Source organism: Staurois parvus, unplaced genomic scaffold, assembly GCF_062004578.1.
Source record: "Staurois parvus isolate SC_StPar_1 unplaced genomic scaffold, SC_StPar_1.0 ptg000706l, whole genome shotgun sequence".
Classification (NCBI taxonomy): domain Eukaryota; kingdom Metazoa; phylum Chordata; class Amphibia; order Anura; family Ranidae; genus Staurois; species Staurois parvus.
In genome coordinates, this window is record NW_028318502.1 from 843,977 (window position 1) to 863,006 (window position 19,030).

Genomic DNA, 19,030 nt, shown 5'->3' on the forward strand with positions numbered 1-19,030 from the left:
GACACCCACCACCCAGCTACCGGGCACCCAGCTACCACCCAGCTACCGGGCACCCAGCTACCACCCCTGGACACCCAGCTACCGGGCACCCAGCTACCACCCCTGGACACCCAGCACCCAGCTACCGGGCACCCAGCTACCACCCCTGGACACCCAGCACCCAGCTACCGGGCACCCAGCTATCACCTCTGGACACCCAACACCCGGACCACCCAGCGAATCAAGACGTCGCCCAGCGAATCTCCCGGACCACCCAGCGAATCTCCAGCCACCGAGCCGCCAACATCACCAGACGCTGTGCCTACCAACACCCCCAGACATCGCACCCTACGACCCCTCCACTCGCCGATCCACTGGACCCACTGAAGACCCCTCGGACGCCAGCATACTGCACTCACAGATTGCAGCTACAGAAGGACTCTAATGGACTTCACGGTGATACAGACTCTCCACATCACCTCGCCCTGACCCGTATCCCTTCACCTCCCCCGACCCGAACAGCACTGCACTCACCCCAGCATGCCACCCGCACTTCTCCTCCTCGTCTTCCTCTCCTCCATCCCAAAAATCGCCTCCCTCTACCCGCCCACCCCCCTAAAACAGCTCTACATTGCCCCTTCACTTCTGCCCTCTCCCCACTACGGCACTCACCACCTCCTCCTGGTACTCCACTCCCCGGTCGACCCACGTGCCACCACTACCAGACCCACACGCTCCTATACCTCCCATTCCCATGCCACCCTCCTCACCCTTCTCCTTCTCCTATCCGCTGGGGACATCTCCCCGAACCCTGGCCCCTCACCACCTCTCCCCCCCTCCAGGGACCCCCCTGCCCCCGCCAGCCGCCGCAACCCCCTCAACCTCATACCTGTGCACCTCCTCCCCACATCCATCCCCCCTCTCTCGGTTGCACTTCTGAACGCCCGTTCGGTTTGCAACAAACTAACTGCCATCCATGACCTCTTTATCTCCCGCTCCCTCAACCTCCTAGCCATCACCGAAACCTGGATACAGGCCACTGACACTACCTCCCCTGCGGCACTCTCCCATGGAGGTCTCATCTGGTCCCATTCACCAAGCCTGAGCGGTCACAAAGGTGGTGGTGTCGGCCTGCTCTTATCACCGCTGAGCACCTTCCAGGTCCTCCCTAACCCCCCCTCCCTAACCTTCTCCTCCTTCGAAGCTCACTGCATCCGGCTCTTCTCACCCACCCCCCTAAGGATCGCAGTGATCTACAGGCCCCCTGGATCCATAGCCCGCTTCCTGGATGACTTCGCCGCCTGGCTTCCCTTCTTCCTCTCCTCTGAGCTACCGACCATCATCCTCGGGGACTTCAACATCCCCATCAATGACAATACCCCAGCTACCTCCCAACTCCTCCACCTAACCTCCTCCTTCGCGCTCACACAACACACCCAATCCTCCACCCACATCAATGGGAACACCCTGGACCTCGTCTTCTCCCACCTCTGTACCCTCAACCAGTTCTCTAACACACCCTTCCCTCTCTCCGACCACCACCTCCTCACGTTCTCCACCTCCCCTTCCCCCAACTCCCCCCCCCCAGTGCGCCAAACCATCACCAGCCGCAACCTCCGCAACCTGCACCCGGCCCCCCTCCACTCGGCTGCCGACCGCCTACACGACAGCATCCTTCCACTGTCATGTCCTGACTTAGCCACCTCCATGTACAACGACTCACTATCAGCTACACTAGACTTTCTGGCACCCCTAACCACACGCAACATCAAACCCAGACCACTCCAACCCTGGCAGAACGACCACACTAAATGCCTCAAACGTCGCAGTCGTGCGCTGGAGAGACTATGGCGCAAAACCAGGTCCCCTCATACATTCTCCCTCTACAAATCTGCCTTCCTCACCTACACCTCCTCCCTCCACGCCGCCAAGCAGGCCTACTTTGTTAACCTGATTAACACCCTCTCCACCTGCCCTCGCCGACTCTTCTCCACCTTCAACTCCCTGCTCTCTCCCCCCCTTCCTCCACTCAGTACCTCACTTACCGCCCACGAGATTGCCACTCACCTCCACAGCAAGATTGACGCAATCCGCAAGGACATAGTCAACTTGCAATCTACCTCCCCATCTAGCCTCCCCCCTTCTATCACCCCCTCATCTCTCCCCTCCTCTGACCTCGCAACGGCACTGCCCCCCACCACACCCAAGGCCCTGCCTACCGTAACCCCCCCATCACTGCACTCCTTCAGCCCTACTACCACTGAGGAAGTCAGCAGAGTCTTCTCAGAAGCCCGTCTCACTACCTGCCCCCTGGACCCTATCCCCTCTCAACTCCTCCGGTCACCCCCCTCTTCCCTCATCCGCTCCCTTACCCACATCTTTAATCTCTCCCTCTCTACTGGCGTATTCCCCTCCCCCCTTAAACATGCGCACATCACCCCCATACTCAAAAAGCCCTCTCTGGACCCCTCTGACCTCAACAACCTCAGACCAATTTCCCTGCTGCCACTCACTTCCAAGCTCCTTGAGCGCTTGGTCTTCGATCGCCTAAGCGCCCACCTAGATGACAACAACCTCCTTGACCCACTACAGTCCGGCTTCCGTCCCCTACACTCCACCGAAACTGCCCTCCTCAAAATCACCAACGATCTACTAACCGCCAAAGCCAAAGGCGACTACTCTGTCCTCCTCCTCCTAGACCTCTCTGCGGCCTTTGACACAGTCGACCACCCCCTCCTCCTTAATAAACTACTCTCCCATGGCATCAGAGACACCGCTCTCTCCTGGTTCTCGTCCTATCTATCCCAACGCTCCTTCAGTGTCACCTACAATAGTGCCACCTCCCCTTCTCTCCCCCTCTCTGTTGGGGTCCCCCAGGGCTCTGTCCTTGGACCCCTTCTCTTCTCCATCTACACCTCCTCCCTTGGCAAACTCATACACTCCCACGGCTTCAATTACCACCTCTATGCTGATGATACTCAAATCTACCTATCCACCCCTCACCTCACCCCCTCATTCTCCGCCCGCATCACTCACCTCCTAAACGACATCTCTGACTGGATGTCGCTCAATTTCCTCAAACTCAACCTCTCCAAAACCGAGCTTCTCATCTTCCCCCCAGCCCGCGCCCCCCCCCCCCATCCTTTCTATCACTACCAACAACACCACCATCAATCCCACCCAGCAAGCCAAGGTCCTTGGCGTCATTCTGGACTCAAACCTTTCCTTTCAACCTCATATCAAATCTCTCACAAACACATGCAGGCTCCACCTCCGGAACATCGCCAGGATACGTTCCTTCCTTACCCCAGACACCACTAAACTACTAGTACACTCCCTGATTATCTCACGCCTGGACTACTGCAACTCCCTCCTCACCGGCCTACCCCAGTGCAGGCTCTCCCCGCTTCAGACCATCCTGAACTCAGCGGCCAGACTCATCCACCTCACCAGCCGCTCCACCTCTGCCACCCCCCTCTGCCTCTCCCTCCACTGGCTCCCCATTGCCCAACGCATTAAATTCAAATTGCTCACCCTGACCTATAAGGCCATTCACAACACTGCCCCTAACTACCTCACCGATCTGATCCCCAGGTACCACCCTACCCGTACCCTTCGCTCTTCACAGGACCTTCTTCTATCATGCTCCCTGGTCTCCTCCTCCCACGCACGACTGCAAGACTTCTCCAGGTCCTCCCCCATCCTCTGGAACTCACTACCCCAATCCATCAGACTGTCACCGTCCCTCCTCACCTTCAGGCGCTCCCTGAAAACCCACCTCTTCAGGGAAGCCTACCCCACCCTCACCTAACAGCCGCTGCCCTTCCCTCCTCCTACCACTCCATCCCCCACAGCCGTTTCCTCCTGTGCCTCTACCCCCTCCCTCCTAGATTGTAAGCTCGAAAGAGTAGGGCCCTCTAACCCCTTGTGTACTGTTTGATGTTACTGTTCTGTTTCATGTATTGTCCCCCCCTATTGTACAGCGCTGAGCAAACCCTTTGGCGCTATATAAACTCGATAAATAAATAAATAAATAAATAGATAAGCAATTACAAATTGGTCCAACAGATCACGAAAAACATTGTTGATGAAATGCTGAAAAGTTGCAGGGGCGTTGCAAAGTCCAAACGGCATAACCAAGGACTCAAAATGCCCATACCTGATTCTAAAGGCGGTTTTCCATTTGTCTCCTTGACAAATGCGGTCAAGGTTATATGCCCCTCATAGATCAAGTTTTGTAAAGATTTTGGCACAACAAAGTCTTTCCAACATTTCAGAGATCAAGGGTAGTGGATAGCGGTATTTTATTGTGATTTTATTCATGTCTCTGTAGTCAATGCATGGACGCAGGGTGGAGTCTTTCTTTTCAACGAAGAACAGGGCTGCTCCTGCAGGAGATGTTGAGTGTCTAATAAAGCCCTTCTCTAAATTCTCATTGATCCACACCCTGAGCACTTTTAATTCAGGTTCCAAAAGATTGAAAAGGAGTCCAAAAAGGTATTTCTGCCCCTGGGAGCAGCTCAATTTGGACAATCATATGGGCGATGGGGAGGTAATTGATCGGCATTCTTCTTGTCACAGACATCCCGGAACTCATGGTATTGTGAGGGCAGGTTGTCATATGACTGGATAGCTGCTATATCACTTTGGGATTCCTTGGCCAGTGAAGAACTTGGTTATTTCTTACAATATTTTTCACAGTGGGGGGACGTAAAATCTATAGTCTGTTCTCCCCAGTTGATGGAAGGATTGTGAGTGGAGAACCAAGGAATGCTCAGGATTAGAGATGAGCGAATCGAAGTAGGCGAAGTGGAATTCGTTTCGAATATTGGAAAATTTTCGATTCGCGCCGAATCCGAAAAATAGCCTACTTCGGACGCGCGAATCGAAATTTTTCCTAAAATGGCGGCGACATGTGCGGCGACGGAGCGGGGATGTCTGGGAAGGCGCGCAGACAAGGCGCGCTGACCCATAATGCATTCATTAATGACATGTGATCGCATTAGCCAATCAGCAGCCAGCCAGCCAGCACTGTGTAATGGTCGAGCTATAAATAGCGGCCATTTTAGAATTCTTCATTTGCCTCCAGTCATTCAAGAGAGGCAGACCGCTCTGTATTAGGGACAGAGTTAGGGCCACAGAAACGTTACTTAGGGACAGAGAAGCATTACTCAGGGACACAGAATTGTTACTGAGGGCCACAGAATCGTTACTTAGGGCCAAAGAAACGCTAGTTAGGGCCACAGAATTGTTACTCAGGGACAGACACAGAATTGTTACTGAGGGCCAGAGAATTGTTACTTAGGGCCACAGAAACGTTAGTTAGGGCCACAGAATTGTTACTCAGGGACAGACACAGAATTGTTACTGAGGGCCACAGAACTGTTACTTAGGGCCACAGAAACGTTAGTTAGGGCCACAGAATTGTTACTCAGGGACAGACACAGAATTGTTACTGATGGCCACAGAAACGTTACTTAGGGCCACAGAAACGTTACTCAGGGCCACAGAAACGTTACTCAGGGACACAGAATTGTTACTTAGGGCCGCAGAAACGTTAGTTAGGGCCACAGAATTGTTACTCAGGGACAGACACAGAATTGTTACTGAGGGCCACAGAATTGTTACTGAGGGCCACAGAACCATTACTTAGGGCCACAGAATTGTTACTCAGGGACACAGAATTGTTACTGAGGGCCACAGAACCGTTACTTAGGGCCACAGAATTGTTACTCAGGGACAGACACAGAATTGTTACTCAGGAACACAGAATTGTTACTGAGGGCCACAGAACCGTTACTTAGGGCCACAGAATTGTTACTCAGGGACACAGAATTGTTACTGAGGGCCACAGAACCGTTACTTAGGGCCACAGAATTGTTACTCAGGGACACAGAATTGTTACTTAGGGCCACAGAAACGTTACTCAGGGACACAGAATTGTTACTGAGGGCCACAGAACTGTTACTTAGGGCCACAGAAACGTTAGTTAGGGCCACAGAATTGTTACTCAGGGACAGACACAGAATTGTTACTGAGGGCCACAGAATTGTTACTTAGGGCCACAGAAACGTTACTCAGGGACACAGAATTGTTACTGAGGGCCACAGAACCGTTACTTAGGGCCACAGAATTGTTACTCAGGGACAGACACAGAATTGTTACTCAGGGACACAGAATTGTTACTGAGGGCCACAGAACCGTTACTTAGGGCCACAGAAACGTTACTCAGGGACACAGAATTGTTACTGAGGGCCACATAACCGTTACTTAGGGCCACAGAATTGTTACTCAGGGACAGACACAGAATTGTTACTGAGGGACACAGAATTGTTACTGAGGGCCACAGAACCGTTACTTAGGGCCACAGAATTGTTACTCAGGGACACAGAATTGTTACTGAGGGCCACAGAACCGTTACTTAGGGCCACAGAATTGTTACTCAGGGACAGACACAGAATTGTTACTGAGGGACACAGAATTGTTACTGAGGGCCACAGAACCGTTACTTAGGGCCACAGAATTGTTACTCAGGGACACAGAATTGTTACTGAGTGCCACAGAACCGTTACTTAGGGCCACATAATTGTTACTCAGGGACAGACACAGAATTGTTACTCAGGGACACAGAATTGTTACTGAGGGCCACAGAACCGTTACTTAGGGCCACAGAAACGTTACTCAGGGACACAGAATTGTTACTGAGGGCCACAGAACCGTTACTTAGGGCCACAGAAACTTTACTTAGGGACACAGAATTGTTACTCAGGGACACAGAATTGTTACTGAGGGCCACATAACTGTTACTTAGGGCCAAAGAATTGTTACTCGGACAGACACAGAATTGTTACTCAGGGACACAGAATTGTTACTGAGGGCCACAGAACCGTTACTTAGGGCCACATAAACGTTAATCAGGGACACAGAATTGTTACTGAGGGCCACAGAACCGTTACTTAGGGCCACAGAATTGTTGCTCAGGGACAGACACAGAATTGTTACTGAGGGCCACAGAACCGTTACTTAGGGCCACAGAATTGTTACTGAGGGACACAGAATTGTTACTGAGGGCCACAGAACCGTTACTTAGGGCCACAGAATTGTTACTCAGGGACAGACACAGAATTGTTACTGAGGGACACAGAATTGTTACTGAGGGCCACAGAACCGTTACTTAGGGCCACAGAATTGTTACTCAGGGACACAGAATTGTTACTGAGGGCCACAGAACCGTTACTTAGGGCCACAGAATTGTTACTCAGGGACACAGAATTGTTACTGAGGGCCACAGAACCGTTACTTAGGGCCACAGAATTGTTTCTCAGGGACACAGAATTGTTACTGAGGGCCACAGAACCGTTACTTAGGGCCACAGAATTGTTACTCAGGGACAGACACAGAATTGTTACTCAGGGACACAGAATTGTTACTCAGGGACACAGAATCGTTGAATTAAAGAGTATGTCAGACAACATGCAGAGGAGTGGCAGAGGAGGCAATGTTTTAGGAGCGAGCAGACGTGGCAGCAGAGGAAGGGGTCGAGGCAGCAGTATTCGCAGCCAGAGGCCAGTGCTCCCGGTGTCATCCAGCGGTCGTGTCTCCACCGACAACCCTGCCGTCATCGATTGGTTGGCTCGGTCGTCTTCCTCTTCCCAGGTCACCTCTGACACCTACAGCCAACGGTCGGTGGGTACGTCAGACACAACCGTTAGTTGGCATGGCCCGGGAGCAAGCCCACTGAAATCACGTGTCCTCTACCTGCCCCTGTCCTTTGCTGTTCCCTCACCAAGCGAAGTATCGCATGCTGTGGGCTCAGCCCCACTGTACAGTGAGGAAGAGCTAACAGAGGGCGGTCAGGAACGGGGGGAGACATCCGCCTTTTCAGCAGCCAGGCGAAGAAGTACTGGCGAGGAGAGTGGCTCGGTAGCCGGTCTAGAGACAGGTCTGTCTCCTGACCCAGACGCAGCCGAGGGGGCTAGTAGTGAGGCGGAGACCCTACTTGATGATGAGGAGGTTGATCGCACTTGGCAGCCTCGTCGTCATCAGGTAATTTCTTCCGCATCATCAGGAGAAGAGGGTGCCAGCTTGGCAGCGAGCGAAACAGTCGGTGGGTTGCCCAGGAGGCAGCAGGGTCGCAGCAGTGTCAGTGGAGGCAAATGGCCACGGAGTAGAGCACCAGCTCCACTGCAGCCTACCACCACGGCCAGTAGTGGTGCTGGTGCGCACGGAGGAAGTAGCAGTCAGCCAGTGAGGAGTAGCGGGGGCAAAGTTTCCTACTCGGTGGTGTGGCAATTTTTCGTCAAGCCGCCCGAGGAAGTAAACGTAGCCGTATGTCGACTATGTGGCCAGAAAGTCAAGCGTGGCCAGGGGGCCAATGTTGGGACTACAGCGTTGCGTCAGCATATGCAGCGTCGCCATTCGGTGGCCTGGGAAAACCGTGATAAAGATACGGCGGTTCTGCCTGCCCCAGCCCCCGCTCCATCACCCGCTCCGTTACTTGCTCCGTCACCCGACGTCAATCGCCCTCTATCAGCCAGTCAAGGCTCCAACACCTTTGCTGAGGGGAGTTGTCGCTCGTTGGCATCTTCCGCTCGTTCAGATGCTCCTTCTCCTGCTACTCCTCTTCTCGCATTCCGTCAGCAGTCTTTCTTGGAATCCGTTTCCAAGTGACAACAGTTTGCGAGCACGCACCCGACGGTGCAAAAGCTGAACGTCCTCCTGTCCAAGTTGCTGGTGCTGCAGTCCCTCCCTTTCCAACTGGTGGACTCAGCACCTTTCCGAGAAATGATGGCTTGTGCCGCGCCGCGGTGGAGAGTGCCAAGCCGTCATTTCTTCGCCAAAAAGGCAGTGCCAGCCCTGCATTCACATGTAGAAGAGATGGTGGGCTAGTCTTTGAGCATGTCGGTCTCTGCCAAAGTGCACGGCAGCGCCGACGTGTGGAGCTGTAACTACGGTCAGGGACAGTACATGTCATTTACAGCCCACTGGGTGAACGTGGTGCCGGCACAGCCGCACCAGCAACTTGGACAGGTCACAACGCTTTTGCCTCCACGTTTGCACGCCCTTGGTCCAGCAAACATGTCCGCCTCTACCACCTCTTCTTCCGCCGTGTCCTCAGCCGCCACCCCCGTGCCAAGTCCCATTACCCGACCGGCATATCACATGTGCAGGGCGCAACGGTGTCACGCTGTGCTGCACCTGGTATGCCTTGGCGAACGTAGTCACACAGGGGAGGAACTTCTGAGTGTAATGAACAGAGAAATCGACAGATGGCTGTCTCCGCGCAAACTGAAAATCGGAACCATGTTGACCGACAACGGAAAGAACATGGTGTCTGCTCTGCGTCAAGGAAGGTTGTGCCATGCGCCATGCATGGCTCACGTGTTCAATCTGGTTGTCAAGCGGTTCCTAAAATCCACCATCCCACTGCAAGACATCCTTAAAATGTCACGTAAACTTTGCATGCATTTCAGCCATTCCTACAGCGCAAAGCACACCCTCATTGAGCTGCAGCGGCAGAACGGAATTCCACATCATCGCCTGATCTGCGACGTTGCAACAAGGTGGAATTCAACCCTACACATGTTAGACCGCCTTTACGAGCAGCGAAAGGCCATCACCGATTTCCTGATGTTACAAGCGGATAAAGGTACTCCCCTGTGTAACTTCGATGTCAGCCATTGGCAGCTCATGCGTGACACCTGCCGCTTGCTCAGGCCCTTTGAGGAGGCCACGCTATTCGTGAGTCGGCAGGACTATGGGATGAACGACGTCATTCCTCTGTTGCACGTCCTGGAACAAATGCTGTTAACAATGGCTGGTCAGGGTGCGGTAGACGTGGCGCACAGATCTCAACGCCACATGACCCCTGTGGGGGCAGGACAGGAAGAAGAGGAGGAGGTAGAGGAGGACATTTGTGCTCAGGAATTATTGAGTGAAATGGGTGGTTTTTCCACTCAGCGGACAGGAGTGGAGGAGCAGGAGCATCTGGTAGAGGAGGAGGAGGAGGAGACAGAGGACCCAGACGCACCGTGGCAGTATGCTGTGGAGATGGAGGCAGGGAGTCCCTCGCATTCCTTGGCGCAAATGGCCCATAGCATGCTCGGTTGCTTGCGTAGCGACAGCCGAATAATAACCATCAGACAGAGGGATGACTTTTGGCTGTCCACCTTGTTGGACCCTCGCTACCGTTCCAAAATGGTGGCCTTTTTCACACCTGCTGAGAGGGAGGCCAAAATTACGTACTATAAAAACCACCTATGTAGTCAGTTGGTCTCTGCCTTTCTGCGCCAACGTCCATCCTCAGACACTGTGGGCCCTGTGCGCTCGCGTTCCGCTGCCATGGCAGCAGGGGAGGGGTGGGGTGGTAGGAGCAGTGGCAGCTCCACCAGCAGCGGCTGCCTCAGTCTGCAGTCGATGATGAGTAGCTTTCTTCACCAGCGCAGTGAGGAAACTACTAACCAGCCGCAGCAGCAGCAGCAGCATCAGGTGGACCTGGAGCAGGAGCTCAAACAACAGGCTTGGGCCTACTTGGACAGCACCCTGCCAACCGAGGTAGACAATCCCCTTGACTACTGGGCAACGAAACTTGACCTTTGGCCCCAACTAGCTGAATTTGCCCTTGAAAGGCTGTCATGCCCGGCCAGTAGCGTGGCATCGGAGCGCGTGTTTAGTGCGGCAGGAGGTATTGTAACTCCGCGGAGGACATGACTGTCCACCCAAAGTGTGGAGAGACTCACGTTTGTGAAAATGAATCAGGCGTGGATTAGTCTGGATTTCAAACCACCAGTTCCTGACACAACTGACTAAATCCGCCATGAATCATGCCCCAAACATGTGCCACTTTCAGGTCTCCTCACACACTGCTGGTGTGTTCCATTTTTTGTCATAGGGTGCTGGCAGATTACGGGCCTCCCATAGCTGCTGCCAGGCCCCTAATCTGCCATGGGCCCCTATACCGCCTCCTCATGCTGCTGCCAGGTCCAGAGTGTGTCATGGGTCCCTGTACGGCCTCCCATTGCTGCTGTCTCCATCGCCACACTCTGCCATGTGCCACTTTCAGGTCTCCTCACACTGCTGGTGTGTTACATTTTTTGTCATAGGGTGCTGGCAGATTACGGGCCTCACATAGCTGCTGCCAGGCCCCTAATCTGCCATGGGCCCCTATACCGCCTCCTCATGCTGCTGCCAGGTCCAGAGTCTCTCATGCCATGTGCCACTTTCAGGTCTCCTCACACTGCTGGTGTGTTCAATTTTTTGACATAGGGTGCTGGTAGATTACGGGCCTCCCATAGCTGCTGCCAGGCCCCTAATCTGCCATGGGCCCCTGTACCGCCTCCTCATGCTGCTGCCAGGTCCAGAGTCTCTCATGGGTCCCTGTACGGCCTGCCATTGCTGGTGTCTCCCATCGCCTCACTCTGCCATGTGCCACTTTCAGGTCTCCTCACACACTGCTGGTGTGTTCAATTTTTTGTCATAGGGTGCTGGCAGATTACGGGCCTCCCATAGCTACTGCCAGGCCCCTAATCTGCCATGGGCCCCTATACCGCCTCCTCATGCTGCTGCCAGGTCCAGAGTCTCTCATGCCATGTGCCACTTTCAGGTCTCCTCACACTGCTGGTGTGTTCAATTTTTTGACATAGGGTGCTGGCAGATTACGGGCCTCCCATAGCTGCTGCCAGGCCCCTAATCTGCCATGGGCCCCTATACCGCCTCCTCATGCTGCTGCCAAGTCTAGAGTGTGTCATGGGTCCCTGTACGGCCTCCCATTGCTGCTGTCTCCATCGCCACACTCTGCCATGTGCCACTTTCAGGTCTCCTCACACTGCTGGTGTGTTCAATTTTTTGACATAGGGTGCTGGCAGATTACGGGCCTCCCATTGCTGCTGCCAGGCACGAAATCTGCCATGGGCCCCCGTACCGACTCCTCATGCTGTGACGTTGCAACAAGGTGGAATTCAACCCTACATATGTTAGACCGCCTTTACGAACAGCGAAAGGCCATCACAGATTTCCTGATGTTAAAAGCGGATAAAGGTACTCCCTGTGTAACTTAGATGTCAGCCATTGGCAGCTCATGCGTGACACCTGCGCTTGCTCAGGCCCTTTGAGGAGGCCACGCTATTCGTGAGTCGGCAGGACTATGGGATGAACGAGGTCATTCCTCTGTTGCACGTCCTGGAACAAATGCTGTTAACAATGGCTGGTCAGAGTGCGGTAGACGTGGCGCACAGATCTCAACGCCACATGACCCTTGTGGGGGCAGGACAGGAAGAAGAGGAGGAGGTAGAGGAGGACATTGGTGCTCAGGAATTATTGAGTGAAATGGGTGGTTTTTCCACTCAGCGGACAGGAGTGGAGGAGCAGGAGCATCTGGTAGAGGAGGAGGAGGAGGAGACAGAGGACCCAGACGCACCGTGGCAGTATGCTGTGGAGATGGAGGCAGGGAGTCCCTCGCATTCCTTGGCACAAATGGCCCATAGCATGCTCGGTTGCTTGCGTAGCGACAGCCGAATAATAACCAACAGACATAGGGATGACTTTTGGCTGTCCACCTTGTTGGACCCTCGCTACCGTTCTAAAATGGTGGCCTTTTTCACACCTTTTTTTTTCCATTTTGTCATAGGTTGCTGGCAGATTACAGGCCTCCCATAGGTGCCGCCAGGCCCCAAATCTGCCATGGGCCCCCGTACCGCCTGGTCACGCTGCTGCTGGTCCCACAGTGTGACCTGGGTCCCTTTACCGCCTCCCATTGCTCCCACTCTGCCATGTGCCACTTTGAGGTCTCCTCACACTCCTGCGGTTTTCCATTTTGTCATAGGTTGCTGGCAGATTACAGGCCTCCCATAGGTGCCGCCAGGCCCCAAATCGGCCATGGGCCCCCGTACCGCCTGGTCACGCTGCTGCTGAGCCCACAGTGTGACCTGGGTCCCTGTACCGCCTCCCATTGCTCCCACTCTGCCATGTGCCACTTTGAGGTCTCCTCACACTCCTGCGGTTTTCCATTTTGTCATAGGTTGCTGGCAGATTACGGGCCTCCCATAGGTGCCGCCAGGCCCCAAATCTGCCATGGGCCCCCGTACCGCCTGGTCACGCTGCTGCTGAGCCCACAGTGTGACCTGGGTCCCTGTACCGCCTCCCATTGCTCCCACTCTGCCATGTGCCACTTTGAGGTCTCCTCACACTCCTGCGGTTTTCCATTTTGTCATAGTTTGCTGGCAGATTACAGGCCTCCCATAGGTGCCGCCAGGCCCCAAATCGGCCATGGGCCCCCGTACCGCCTGGTCACGCTGCTGCTGGTCCACAGTGTGACCTGGGTCCCTGTACCGCCTCCCATTGCTCCCACTTTGCCATGTGCCACTTTGAGGTCTCCTCACACTCCTGCGGTTTTCCATTTTGTCATAGGTTGCTGGCAGATTACGGGCCTCCCATAGGTGCCGCCAGGCCCCAAATCGGCCATGGGCCCCCGTACCGCCTGGTCACGCTGCTGCTGAGCCCACAGTGTGACCTGGGTCCCTGTACCGCCTCCCATTGCTCCCACTCTGCCATGTGCCACTTTGAGGTCTCCTCACACTCCTGCGGTTTTCCATTTTGTCATAGGTTGCTGGCAGATTACAGGCCTCCCATAGGTGCCGCCAGGCCCCAAATCGGCCATGGGCCCCCGTACCGCCTGGTCACGCTGCTGCTGAGCCCACAGTGTGACCTGGGTCCCTGTACCGCCTCCCATTGCTCCCACTCTGCCATGTGCCACTTTGAGGTCTCCTCACACTCCTGCGGTTTTCCATTTTGTCATAGGTTGCTGGCAGATTACAGGCCTCCCATAGGTGCCGCCAGGCCCCAAATCGGCCATGGGCCCCCGTACCGCCTGGTCACGCTGCTGCTGGGCCCACAGTGTGACCTGGGTCCCTGTACCGCCTCCCATTGCTCCCACTCTGCCATGTGCCACTTTCAGGTCTCCTCACACTCCTGCTGGTTTCCATTTTGTCATAGGTTGCTGTATGGCCTCCCATTGCTGCTGCCTCCACCGCCACACTGTGGCTCCAAACACTGGTTTTGGCCCCGTGACTGGCCAAATGAGTGAAGTGTGCGGTGATTCTAAGATCGACGGCACTCATCTGCATGTCATACTGACTGACAGTATTATTTCTCTTCCCCAGCAGACTCCAAGGGCATTTAAATTAAAGGTACAGTGTTCTGCACTAATATTAAGTCTCTCTGAAGCCTAGAAACACCCTTTTTTAAGTTAAATTCACAGCGAATATATTCGACTCGAATCGAATATTTTCCACGAATTCGCCGAATCAGTCGAATCGAATTTTTGAATACTTCGCTCATCTCTACCCAGGATGATAGGAAACTTGGGTGACGTAATCAGCTGAAAGCTGATGGTCTCACAGTGATCAGCCTCAAACTGCAGTACCAGGGGAACTGTTTTATGGGTAACAGGTGAAGATAAGGGTGAACCATCAACTGTCTCCATATCAATAGGGGTAAATCTATTTCTTACTTGAATATTATTGCTGTGGGAAAATTCTATATCCATAAAGTTCCCCCCGAACTTCCGGTTCCGGCGCTGCATGTGAAGGAAGTGAGACTTGTGGCTCCGGGTCTGTCTGCATACAACACCTGCTCCCCGCATTGGAGACATCGGGTCACCCATACTATGTTTTGATAGCCGGGCCCATCGCTGCATGGAGCGGTACCTCATGCCAGCACTCCCGACTCTGTACACGCTCCGAGATCCGACATGTACAGCTCTCCCTCCTCTGCAGCCAAGATGGCCGACGGCATGAAAACAGGTAAGGCAACAGCACAATCTTACACAGCCACAGGGGCTCAGGAAGCACTGGTCCCAATGGACCAATGCACCAAAATTGCCCAAGCAGTAGCAGCACTTTTGTCCCCCACCATAACTTTGGCTGTAGATGGGCACTGAACAAATTAGGAGGGAGCTGGGTGAACAAGCAAAACGCCCCTCTGACACTGAACACAGAATCTCAGATTTGGAGGATGATCTCCACTCCATTACTGCAGATACACAACAAAATGCTCACTTGCAAAAATCCATACTAAACAAATTGGATGACTTGGAAAATCGCTCCCGCAGGAGCAATCTCCGCATTGTGGGCCTACCCAAATCAGTCAATTCAGCAAGATTTATGCTCTAAACGCATCCCTGTGGCCTTGGGCCTCACAGCACCATGCACAGTTGAAAGAGCTCATCGCTTGGGATCACTTTCTAATGACAGATGCACACCAAGATCCATTATAGCCAAGTCCCTTAACCACTTGCCTACAAGGCACTTATACCCCCTTATTTACCAGGCCAATTTTCAGCTTTCAGCGCTGCCGCACTTTGATTGACAATTGCGCGGTCATGCAACATTGTACCCATATGAAATTTTGATCATTTTTTTCTCACAAATAGAGCTTTCTTTTGGTGGTATTTAATCGCCACTGGGCGCTTTACTTTTTGCACTATAAATTAAAAAATGCAAAAAATTTGAAAAAAAAAAAAAAAGTTTCTTTGTTTCTATTATAAAATTTTTCAAACAGGTAATTTTTCTACTTCACTGATGTGCGTTGATGAGGCAGCACTGATGGGCACTGATAGGCGGCACTGATGGGCACTGATAGGCAGCACTAAAGGGCACTGATAGGCAGTACTAATGAGGTGGCACGGATAGGCGGCACTGATATGCAGCACTGATAGGCGGCACTGATAGGTGACACTGATGATGGGTACTGATAGACGGCACTGACTGGCATCACTGCTTGGCACTGACTGGCACAACCGCTGGGCACTGACTGGTGGCACTGACTGGCAGCACTGCTGGGCTGCACTGGTGGGTGGCACTGGTGGGCAGCACTGGTGGGTGGGCACAGGTGGGTGGCACTGGTGGGCACAGGTGGGTGGGCACAGGTGGGTGGCACTGCTGGGCACAGGTAGGTGGCACTTCTGGGCACAGGTGTGTGACACTGCAGAGTGGCACAGGTGGGTGCACTGCTGGGCACAGGTGTGTGATCTGCTGGGCACAGGTGGGCGGAGCTAGTGGGCGCACTGCTGGGCACAGGTGGGCGGAACTTGTGGGTGGCACTGCTGGGCACCGATCATCAGGGCACTGATCATCAGTGCCCTGATGATCGGTGCCGATCCTCGCTCTGACAACTGCCGGTTCTCGGCAGTACTTTCCTCACGATCTGACAGCGTGAGGAAAGTGCAGCCGAGAACCGGCACTTGCATTTCCCTGTGATCAGCGTGTCATTGGACACCGCTGATCACGTGGTAAAAGGCCGGTATGATTGGCCTTTTACCACATCTCGTGATCAGCTGTGTCCGTAGGACACAGCGATCACGGAGATCGCCGGGTGCGCGCCCCCTGGGGCGTGCAGGAGAGCGCGTTCTGGGGGGACGTCATATGACGTCCACCCAGAACTGGCCGGCCGCAGTTTAGCCGTCATTCGGCTATCTGCGGTCGGCAGGCAGTTAACTACGCTGACAGATTGGCTATTTTGACCTCTTTCCGTAACTCCCGATCACTGCAAATTGATGGGCATAAATTACTGATTTTCGCGGACTATTTACCAGAAGTGTCACACAAAAGAAAATCTTTTCAATCTATTTGCGCATCCCTTCACCAGAAGGGTCTGAAATTTACTTTGGCGTATCCAGCTACCTTATGCCTGACCACCCCTTCTGGAGAGATCAAAACCTTCACTTAACCGGATGAAGCACTTCAATACATCCATTCCTACTTGGAAGACATCACTGATCCGCCGCGCCTCCCCAACGACATCCACGATAAAAGTCCCAGGGAACAACGCAGTCCCCGCAAAGATCCCCCAAAGAGGCAAAGAATCAATCATCTTGCAAGTAAACCACAATTTCGCCCTCCATGAACAAGACAGGACGGCTGTCTGCATCTCAACTATGGAGACAGCAACACCTCATATTTCTTCAGGCTCCAGTTTGTCTGGCAGTCTGTCCAGCCCTTGAGCTAAACAACTTTGGGCCCCTTGCCTTTCTCATGCCTTGTTCTTATTTTTTTTATTATTATTGCTTGTCGTTTTTCTATATGCTTACTAAAACTTAAGCAAGGTTTGATAATACGCTGTTTTTGCCTAAATACAGTGGGGATCGAAAGTTTGGGTACCCCAGCTAAAAATTTGTATTAATGTGCATAAAGAAGCCAAGGAAAGATGGAAAAATCTCCAAAAGGCATCAAATTACAGATTAGACATTATTATAATATGTCAACAAAAGTTAGATTTTATTTCCATCATTTACACTTTCAAAATAACAGAAAACAAAAAAATGGCGTCTGCAAAAGTTTGGGCACCCTGCAGAATTTATAGCATGCACTGCCCCCTTTGCAAATCTGAGACCTGCCAGTGTCATGGATTGTTCTCAATCATCGTCTGGGAAGACCAGGTTATGTCAATCTCAAAGGTTTTAAATGCCCAGACTAATCTGACCTTCCCCCAACAATCAGCACCATGGGTTCTTCTAAGCAGTTGTCTAGAAAACTGAAACTGAAAATAGTTGACGCTCACAAAGCTGGAGAAGGCTATAAGAAGATAGCAAAGCGTTTTCAGATGTCAATATCCTCTGTTCGGAATGTAATTAAGAAATGGCAGTCATCAGGAACAGTGGAAGTTAAAGCAAGATCTGGAAGACCAAGAAAAATATCAGACAGAACAGCTCGCAGGATTGTGAGAAAAACAATTCAAAACCCACGTTTGACTGCACAATCCCACCAGAAAGATCTGGCAGACACTGGAGTTGTGGTACACTATTCCACTATAAAGAGATACTTGTACAAATATGGTCTTCATGGAAGAGTCATCAGAAGAAAACCTCTTCTACGTCCTCACCTCAAAAATCGTTTGAACTTTGCAAATGAACATATAGACAAGCCTGATGCATTTTGGAAACCAGTTCTGTGGACCGATGAGGTTAAAATTGAACTTTTTGGCCGGAATGAGCAAAGGTACGTTTGGAGAAGAAGGGGCACAGAATTTAATGAAAAGAACCTCTGTCCAACTGTTAAGCATGGGGTTGGATCAATCATGCTTTGGGGTTGTGTTGCAGCCAGTGGCACAGGGAACATCTCACGAGTAGAAGGAAAAATGGATTCAATAAAATTTCACCAAATTTTGGATGGTAACTTGATGCCATCTGTGAAAAAGCTGAAGTTAAAGAGAGGATGGCTTCTACAAATGGATAATGATCCTAAACACACCTCGAAATCCACGGGGGATTACATCAAGAAGCGTAAACTGAAGGTTTTGCCATGGCCTTCACAATCTCCTGACCTCAACATAATTGAAAATCTATGGATAGACCTTAAAAGAGCAGTGCGTGACAGACAGCCCAGAAATCTCAAAGAACTGGAAGACTTTTGTAAGGAAGAATGGGCAAAGATACCTCAAACAAGAATTGAAAGACTCTTGGCTGGCTACAAAAAGCGTTTACAAGCTGTGATACTTGCCAAAGGGGGCAGTACAAGATATTAACTCTGCAGGGTGCCCAAACTTTTGCAGACGCCATTTTTTTGTTTTCTGTTATTTTGAAAGTGTAAATGATGGAAATAAAATCTAACTTTTGTTGACATATTATAATAATGTCTAATCTGTAATTTGATGCCTTTTGGAGATTTTTCCATCTTTCCTTGGCTTCTTTATGCACATTAATACAAATTTTTAAATACAATAAAGAATGTAGCGCTACTCCTTAAAATATATATATACACACATAAATATTAAGTGATGTGTAATCACAAAATTGCATCAATTTAAATAAATAATAAAAAATCACAACGTGAAGGTGATATCAATTCATATTATTTTGTGCCCATGATTCATTAAATCTATAAAGATAAATTCATAAAATGAAAAAAGTAAAAAACACATTTAAATCTATACATAAATATATATATATAATACCGTGCATGTAAAATCACACGTGCCTCTCATGTAGTGGGAACACCCCACTACAACTATACATCAAACAGTGCTCACAAAGTCCGATAAATATTAGTAGTGATATAAA